This window comes from Lycium ferocissimum, unplaced genomic scaffold (genome assembly GCF_029784015.1).
Source record: "Lycium ferocissimum isolate CSIRO_LF1 unplaced genomic scaffold, AGI_CSIRO_Lferr_CH_V1 ctg14092, whole genome shotgun sequence".
Lineage (NCBI taxonomy): Eukaryota > Viridiplantae > Streptophyta > Magnoliopsida > Solanales > Solanaceae > Lycium > Lycium ferocissimum.
Window position 1 is genome coordinate 1 of NW_026715261.1, and position 9,849 is coordinate 9,849.

At 37.8% G+C, this 9,849-nt stretch overlaps 1 pseudogene; it reads right to left on the reverse strand.

The window, feature by feature from the left end:
- Positions 1–93: 93 nt before the first annotated feature.
- On the reverse strand, positions 94–8,462 carry LOC132042213 (aminopeptidase M1-like; annotated as a pseudogene).
- Between the last annotated feature and the right edge of the window lie 1,387 nt (positions 8,463–9,849).

Below are 9,849 nucleotides of genomic sequence, written 5' to 3' on the forward strand. Positions count from 1 at the left end.
AGGAAAACTTATGAAAATAAAAACAGAGGGGGGAGAAAATAAAGCAAAAAGGTTGAAATGAAGATAATGGAAAAGAATGTTAATATAGTAAACAATGGAAATGGAAACCTGTAAACTTTCAGGTCCAAGATAGCTCTGTAACATCCGGATGACAGATGCATCTTTTCTATAACTAATTGCATAAAAAATTTCATCAATTTCTCCGGCATGATTGATGTCAACCTGGTAAGACAAAATAAGATTTGTATAAACTCTAAAGGCAGCACAACTAAAGATGTCAAAAATTGGAGAATAAACAAAAAATTGCATCTTGCATTTAGCACAATACAAGAACCAGCTTAGAAGTTGCTTCACACCTCAATGGGGTGGGATTCTGCAAGCCCATCTAGACGAAGTCCTCAGTGGCTCTCTTCAAGAAACTGAGTCCAGATCTTCCATTCCTGAGGAACAAGCTATCAGTCCCAAATAACTCACCTGAATGCCAACCAAAGAATTAGAAAAATGAACAGCTTGCGAGCGCAGTCAATGAACAAAAGCATATACTTCTAATAAAAGCAGCATACCCATGTTGCAAAACCCTCGTTCAGCCATAGATGTGTCCACCCATTCCATTTTTTACAAGATTGCCAAACCACTGATGAGCAAGCTCATGAGCCACCACAGTCGCAACCTGAAGAAAACCCAAATTTTACCCAACAGGTGCAAGATAGAAATAAGTCAGTTTAATACCACATAGCATAAGCAGCCAACCAAGTTCCAACAAATATATATTACCCTCTGCTTGTTAGCAGCGGCAGAATGCTTATCATCATAAAGCAATGCTGTTTCTCAGTATGTAACTAGACCATAATTTTCCATCGCGCCCGCAGCAAAATCAGGATAGCTAAAATCATGTCCAATTTGGGCAGTGAATATGGTGCACCAAAGTACCTGCAAGTATTTTAGTCCACAAATCAGAATATATTTTCAAGCAGTTGTCTAGAACCCGCACCCACCCACCCTCGCCAAACCAAAAAAGAAACTTAAACTGGAATAACGGTACATTATCAATACAAATATTTAGAAACTAAGGCTTCCATGATCCCTCTTCTTCATTAGTTCCTTTTTCCATAAATAACAGGACAAAAACATATTTAGACAAAGTGAAGCATACTCTTTGAAGACGGGCAGCATTTTGACAGCAATGTGTAATGCGAAGTTCCCTTGATTTTGTTAGCCTATGGGCTTAGTCAAGGCCCATAATGTAACTACTGTATCTTACTAATTATTATTAGCTGATATGTAGCATTAATTACGTAGCATAATTGTCGGCTTAATTAGCTAGGGTTAAGTAAATATACGTGTATATATGTACCACCTATTCGACGGTGAATGATATTCAGAAAGCCTTAAATACAGATTACCTTACAATTCTTTCATGGTATCAGAAGTCTAGGGTGTCTCTTCTTGTTCTTGTTTTTCTCTCGATCGACTTCACCTTTTTTCTAGACATTGCTTCCGCGCTCTGTGTTCCTTTTTTTCCCTCTTGATTCAGTAGCTCCTGCTCTTGGTTATTATTTTCATTGATCTTGTTTGTGATGGAATCAAAGCTCTCCTCATTGTCTGAGTTAGTGAGGACCAAGCTTATCGGTAAGAACTTTTGCGGCTGGGAGTTTCACTTTAGGGTGTTTATCCAAGGGAAAGGTCTCTTTGGATTTCTCGACGGTTCGTCCAAAATGCCTACTGATGCAACAAATAAGGAGACCTGGATTGCATCCAACTCTAAGGTGCTTGGATGGATGGTAAGCTTTGTGTCCGACGACATTGCTGTAGGGTTTCGCATGTATGAGACAGTGGTTGAGATGTGGTCTTATGTGCGTCGGCTTCATCGTCAATGAAGCCCGTGAGGACCTTTGAAGCTGAGACAAAACCTTCCGCCTATGAGCAAGGCGACGAGGGACATTGGCGGCCTACGCGCCAGATTCGCTGGGGCGTTGTGGTTGGAGCAAGATCACGCTGTCCCTTCTACTCTTTCTGTCGCGGCATTGAAGGAGATACGTGGTGAACGACAACAATCTAGGGTGGTCAGGTTTCTCATGATGTTAAGACCCGAATTCGATCATGTTCGCTCTAATATCTTGAATCGAGAAGCTACGTATATAGACACGGTGGTAGTTCTTGTCTTGCGAAGAAGTTCGACTTTCGTTCGCCGGCGTTGTCTGTGACTCCTCAGAGTGACCCTCGACGATCGCTCTTCTTCTTTGGGTCAAATTACCGGCCTACTTCATAATAATTCTGCCTCGGGTGCACAAATCTAGTGTTATGGGTGCCATGGCTTTGGCCATATTGCAGCCCGGTGCCCTAAGAAACATTGAGGCCCAACAGCGTATTGCAACTATTATCATGAATTGGGTCATGTGCTGGTTGATTGCCCAACTCAACCCGCTAGGCGATTCTCGACCCGACACAAAGCTTTGGAGACAAAGGTGATTAAGCAACCAGCTGCTACTCCCTCTTCTTTCGGATATGGCTTGCGTATGATCGGACTTGTGGAAAAATCCGTAGTCCGCATCATTTCGGCATCTACACAAGGTAAAAATAATTTGGTTATACCATCTAAATCTTGGCATATAGATAGCGGTGCTGGTAATCATATGGCTGGTGATGCTTCACAATTATCGGATATTTCTCCATTACAATCGCCTACGGAAATTGTTATTGCTAATGTCATATTTACACTGTCTAGTACGGAGTTTCGGTTTTGCTTCACTTTCATATGTCCTCTTTGTTCCGAATTTTGACAACCAATCTTGTTTCGATTGGTCAGTTAGTAGATCAAAATTGTATTGTTCTATTCTCACGGTCTGGTTGTATTGTTCAGAATGTGACAGCGGGGTAGATCATACCAAGGGGACGTAAGGTGCGACGCTTGTTTTTCCTCAGATCGGTTAGTAATCAAAGGTTTACATGTTTTCTTTCGGCTTCGGTGGATGAATCATGTTTTCTTTCGGCTTCGGTGGATAAAGTTTCTCGTTCGAATAAATTGGTTTCCCTGTGGCAAAATAGGTTGGGTCATCCTCATTCTCACCGCCTAGCTTGTATGCCTGAAGTCTTGTTCATTGCCGGATAAACAAGCTCTTGCTGATGTTATTAGTTTGCTGTGTGGAAGTTGTGCCTCTTCCAAAAGTCACAAGCTATCTTTTCCTACTAGTAGTACTACATATGTTGCACCTTTTGATTTAGTTCATAGCGATGTATGGGGACCTTCCCCTGTATTGTCAAGACTTGGTTTTAAGTATTTTCTTTTGCTTATTGATCACGCTTCACGTTTTACATGGGTTTTCTTTGTTAGAAACAAGAGCGAAGTTCCTATGATTATTATGAATTTTATTTCATTTATTCATACGCAATTTGAAAAGTCAGTTAAGATCTTTCGATCAGATTTGAGTGGAGAATTTACTTCCACAGTCTTGCTCAATTTTTTTAAAAATAAAGGAATTTTGGCTCAACGGTCTTGCCCGCATACACCAGAACAGAATGGGGTTGTGGAACATAAGAATAGACATATTTTGGAAACCACGTTAGTTCTGTTGGATACTTCTTCTTGTCCTTCTCGGTTTTGGTTGAGGCGGTTCAAACGGCAGTTTATTTGATTAATAGACAACCATCTCCTGTTACTAAGAATGTTTCTCCCTATCGACATATATATGGCACTGATCCCGATCTTTCGAGGTTGAAGGTGTTTGGTTGTGCCTGCTATGTATTACTATCACTGCATGAGCGACATAAGTTATCAAGTAATGCAGTTCAGTGTGTATTTCTTAGGTATAATGACATACAACAAGGCTACTAATGTTATGATCAAACTCCTCGTTTGCTACGAGTGTCCCGCCATGTCATCTTTTTTGAAACTATATTTCCCTTCCATAATCTGAAGACGTATACTAATGACAAGTTTGTTATATGGTGGACGATGAAGTTGCTGGTCCTAATGATCCTCAATCAGTTGCCTTTGTCAATGAACATAATAGTAATTCAAGCTCTTCCGTTAACTCTTCATCAGAAGCCTTGACTAGTCCCCCACCTGGACGGTCTTCTCGAACCTCTACTGCTCTGGTTCGCAATGGCTATTCTCCGTATCGATATGGCAGTCTTACCCATATCTTGCTCTTCAATCATCCTTAGTTTCTACTCAGGTTCAACTTCGTATGCTAAGGCCGCCTTAGACACTAATTGGCAGCAGGCCATGGCTGCCGAACTTGAAGCTTTAGAAGAGAATCACACCTGGAGTTTGGTTGATAAACCTCCTGGATATACAGTGATCGGCAGTCGATGCGTGTACTCAGTTAAGCTTACTGTTGATGGGAAGATTGATCGGTATAAAGCACGTTTGGTTGCTCGACAAGACGAGAATATGGCATTGATTATGAGGAGACGTTTGCTCCGGTTGCAAAGATGACGACGGTACGTATTTTTGTTAGCTACGAAATTTCTTTGCTGCATACGCGGCTTCGTCGGATGGATGTCAAGAATGCATTTCTTCATGGTGATTTAGATGAAATTATGTATCTCAAACCACCTCCGGGATATGCTATGCCTCATCCTGACCTTATTTGTCATCTTCAAAAATCTCTTTATGGCCTCAAACAAGCTCAACGGGCTTGGTTTGATAAGTTTAGATCTACAATATGTTCATTTGGATTCTCTCGAGTTCTCCGATTATTCTTCGTTACTTCGCCATTATTTACGAGGTATTACTATACTTCTATTATATGTGTGTGACATCGTTATTATAGGAGATGATATTGATGGTGTTGTTTGGGTGAAATCATTTCTTCATGCTTCATTTAAAATGAAGGATTTAGGTCCTCTCATATATTTTCTCGGTTTGGAAATAGGGTATACCCTTTCTGGTATTACCTTGGGTCAACAGAAGTATGCGTCCGAAGTAGTTGCTTTGTTTGGTTTGACTAATACAAAGGCGGTTCTTACGCCAATGGAGGTTAACACTAAGTATGGTAGAGATGATGGTGAGCGTTTTCCTGATCACACACTTTATAAGAGATTGGTAGGTTCACTTGTGTACTTGACTATGATTAGGTCGGATATCTCCTATGCGGTTGAGGTATTGAGTCAGTTCGTTTCATGCCCTACCCATATTCATTATTCTGCTTTGCTTTGTGTGATTCGATATGTTCAGGGGACAGTCTCTCATAGCTTATTCTTTCCATTAGTTTCTACATGTCAGTTAGAGGGGTATTCTGACATTAACGGGCCGGGTGTCCCGATTCCTGGCGATGGGTTACGGGATGGTGTGTGTTTCTTGGCTCCTCCCTAGTTTCTTGGAAGTGTAAGAAGCGTTGCACTCGCATATCCAAGTCGAGTATCTTGGCCGAATATCGCTCTATGTCAGCTCTAGTTCAGTTATTGTTTGGCTTCGTCGGATTAATTCTATCTGAATTGGGGGTTCCCTTCACTGGTCCATCAATATTGCATGCAGATAACACGAGTGCTATCCAGATCGCCAACAATCTTGTTCATCATGAGAACACGAAGCATATCGATGTAGACTGTCACTCTATCAAGGAGCTTGTTGGCGATAAGACTCTCAACATTCGGCATGTTTCTTCTCACGATCAACTTAGCTGATTTTTTCACCAAAGCCGTGACACATTTACGACATCACTTTTTTCTCTCCAAATTGCTGATTTGTGATACTCCGCATCAATTTGAGAGGGGATGTTAGCCTATAGGCTTAGTCGAGGCCCATATTGTAACAACTGTATCTTACTAATTATTATTAGCTGATATGTAGCATTAATTACGTAGCATAATTGTAGGCTTAATTAGCTAGGGTTAAGTAAATATACGTGTATATATGTACCACCTATTCTATGGTGAATTATATTCAGAAAGCCTCAAATATAGATTACCGTACAATTCTATCAGATTTACCTTTCCTACCTGACAGTATACTCGAACAGGAATTCCTGCACAAAGTGATGTTAATTTACTAACAGGAAATGGTCAAAGACATTCACTAATACCAGAATATGTACCATCAGATGTATGATCCTCAACATAGTCGGACAAGCCAACCACAAATGCCACCAAGTACGTAGACATGATTGGAGACTCTTGATAATGAACTGTTTTAAAATTCCCCATCACTTTTTCTTCTTCAACTGGCATGATAGAGAGAGCTACCAGTTCCGATGGTACTTCAAGTGTAATATTAAAGGTGGCCTGGATTATTCATATCAAGTAAGACGAAGGAAAAATAAAACCTGATTCCTAACAAAATTAACTAGAAGAACTAAATTTTGTAAGGAACAAATAAAATACTTAACAAAGATTAAAAAAAAAAAAAAAAAAAGGTTATTAGATCACGTTCATGTGTGTTTTGTAGCACCGATAGCTAACGTATGATGAATATGGAACGAACAGTTGCGGTCAATAGCAATTAAGATTACATAGTAGATAAACAAAGAGAAAAGTGCACACGTGAAAATAACAAAGATGGCCATGTGCTGACAATACCTTACAAGCAGGTTCATCCCAGCACGGAAAGCAACGCCTGGCATTAGCTGGTTCAAATTGGATAACAGCCATGTTCCTTTTCTACCCATTATGTTCGTAGGTACTGCAAAAAGCCAATCAAGACCGTTAAGCGATCTACAGATAGCACAATCACAATCTAATAACAATGAAGTATACCTAAAGAGAAGTGCAACATTTTCCTATCTTGTTTTCCTGTCAGCTAAGATCACGAAAGGACTACTACCAATTGATAGGGAAGAAATATGTTGGATTGATATACCACCTGCCTAGTCAACAGGCTACATTATAGAACTAATAGAGTTAGGCCACGACAGAGTTATTTAGGCGACTTGCCAACATACCTTCCAGACTGAGCTTATGGAAGCAGGTATTACCCTTCCAATGATATCTTGACTTAATCAATTATCAGCCTAATATATTATAACACCCAGATAAAGGTCCTTTGTAAATATAAAAGATAACACCAAAAAATAATCTTTTGTGAAGTTAAATAGACTCCTTTCATTTCTGAATTAGCTTGTGACAACTCCTAGCACTAGTATGAGTTCGTTGACCGCGTAAGGGAGATTCTTCATTAGAATTCCACGATAACAACTGGTGGTGACCTGAGAGTACATGCCAGACGAAACGACAGTGGCTCCATACGGGGGATTGTCAGGTTCTCATGAGTGCATTAACTAGAATTAAAGACCAATGGGGTCTTCAAAAAGCATAAACAAGATAATCCTAGATTCTGTGAATGGAAATCGGATGGCAAAAGAATGAGCAATCAATAGCCATCTACAGTTGGAAAAAACATAATCAAATCATCACTACAACAGAACAAAAACAAATTCTGTCAAAACAAAACCAATAACAAAACAAAAAAAAAAAAAAAAAAAAAGTTTCGTTGTTTTGTCCAAACATGGGAAAAACTTAATACCTTTTGTAAAACCCTTTCATCCTGTCATTGAGCGTTCCTTCAAAGGCCATACTCAGAACTCCAACACCAAGTGGCAAACTTTCTCCAAACTCCACCACTACTATCTCATCCTCTTCAATCAACCCCACCTCCAACGCTTCAAATACCTATAACACACAAAAAGACACGTGTTTAATAAACAAACAACAACAACAAAAACGACAACATACCTAGTATAATCCCACAAGTGGGGTATGGGAAAGGTTAGTGTGTACGCGGCCTTACCCCTAAAGGTAGAGAGGTTGTTTCGGATGGACCCTCGGCTCATGTAAAGCATATCAAAATCAAGTATGAAGAGGAAATATAGTACTAAATAAGCCATGCTAAGAACAGAAGAGATAGTAGCAACAACCAATAAAACGATAACCGAATGTTATAGAGCCACCACTCCGAGTCGCGGTCCCATGCGTGGATCGACGGGCGCCCGGCGCTGATACCTAAGTTGTAGACCAAACAGGAGAACAGTAGCAAAAACAAATAAAACGGTAACAGAAGTAAAGGAAACAATAGGTAATAATGTCAATGAAGAACAAACAACAAAAGATGACATATCAAGCTACTTGTTGGTAAAAAATGCTCAATCTTGAAAAGGGTCAATCAAGAAAAGTCACCTTGTTTGAAGATTTGAAGTGAACAGACTTGGGGTCAACAGATAGTTCGGCAGCATTGAGGACAATGAATTTGGTGTCAGAGACAACATCAACAGAGATGTCAACGTAGCCAGTGAATTTACAGGTGACAAGGTCAGGCTTCAACCGTAAACTGTACCTCTTTGGGACAACAAACTTGGGAAGACGAGGTTGTCCTTTGAATTGATCATACTTGTTCTCCATTGTTCAGTCAAGATTGTTTGATTTTTTCTCTATGTTATAAATCTTGGATCTGGATGACTACTACCATGAAGAAGTTGTCTAGTATGTATAGAGATGTGGATTTTACAATCAAGTGTGTTGTGTACAAGTTTAGTACCCACTACTACCATGAAGAAGTTGTCTAGTATATATAGAGATGTGAATTTTACTATCAAGTGTGCTGTGTACAAGTTTAGTACCTACTATTTTATATAATTTTTCTTTTCATAAGAGTAAAAAGCATGTTCCTATTTTCTAATTTTCACTAGTTTGTCCAATTTGTTTTTTCTTTTTTTATTATATATACTATTGTCACTTGAAGTCTTATTGACACTAATACTAAAATTAAAATTAAATTTATAATTATTTTCATTTTTGTGACATTAAATTATTGAATATACTTCGACATTCTCTACGTACTCCTAAAAACTAAATCATAATATAAAAGTATTTTAGGAGAATTTCTTTTTATTTTCAAATAAATTCATGATATAAGATCTCTTCTCTTTTTAATTTCATTGAATGTTTTTGAGAATATAGTGTCCAATAATTCAAATTGAACTTTCTCATATGCTGGATTAATTTCACTTATTTTTTCTGAATTAAATCTATGTTGACTAACCAATTATTGCAAAAAAGATATTTGAGTGTTCAAGAAATGGCCGGCACGATTTTTTTCAACCTCAAATAAATAAAGAAACTATGATTTATTAATAGTGAATAAGTGACGTTATAATTAACAGGAAATGGAATTATGCATTACAAAGCATCACTGTCGACGAAGCTAATCATTAATTTGTTTGCAAATGTTTATCTTTTTTTTTTTTAATCGCATTGGGTATTTCAATATTTACTGTTGAAATTCAACATCAAATAGACTGTCTTATACTTTTTTGCAAAACATTCCAAGAAAAAATAACAAATATGACGATCGATTTTAAGCTCAAATTAATAAACAACACAAAAATATATTCATTCATTTTATTAGCTATCCTAAAGTTATACTTTCAATAGCAAGCTCATCATATAAAAACTCAACAAATTATTCATAGTAATGTTAAATTGTAAAATCTCTAGAGGAGTGCACAAGCAATACTGTTAGTGGTAGCTATAGTTTTTGAGTTTAAGATAGGAGAATAAGATCCATAAATAAACTTGCAAATATCTATACATGTTAGTGATACGCATCTCAGAAGACGGAATTATTAAGTAATGAATATGCACAATGTCTAATTGTCTTAGTAGATTTATTATAGCATAGCGTAATATGTTTCTTGATTTCATTTTTTTGTTAAGGAAAAAAGTGTTCCTTCCGTTTATTTTATGTGAAGGTATTACTATTTGGGTAGTCAGGCTGTTTTTCTTTTACTATATTTTTCTTACTTTTTAAATATTTTGATCTACTAACTATGTGGACTTATAATACTTTTGAATCATTAAAATAAAATTTATATATTTGAAAACTGCTCAAAAAATATATGAATTGTTAGTTATTTT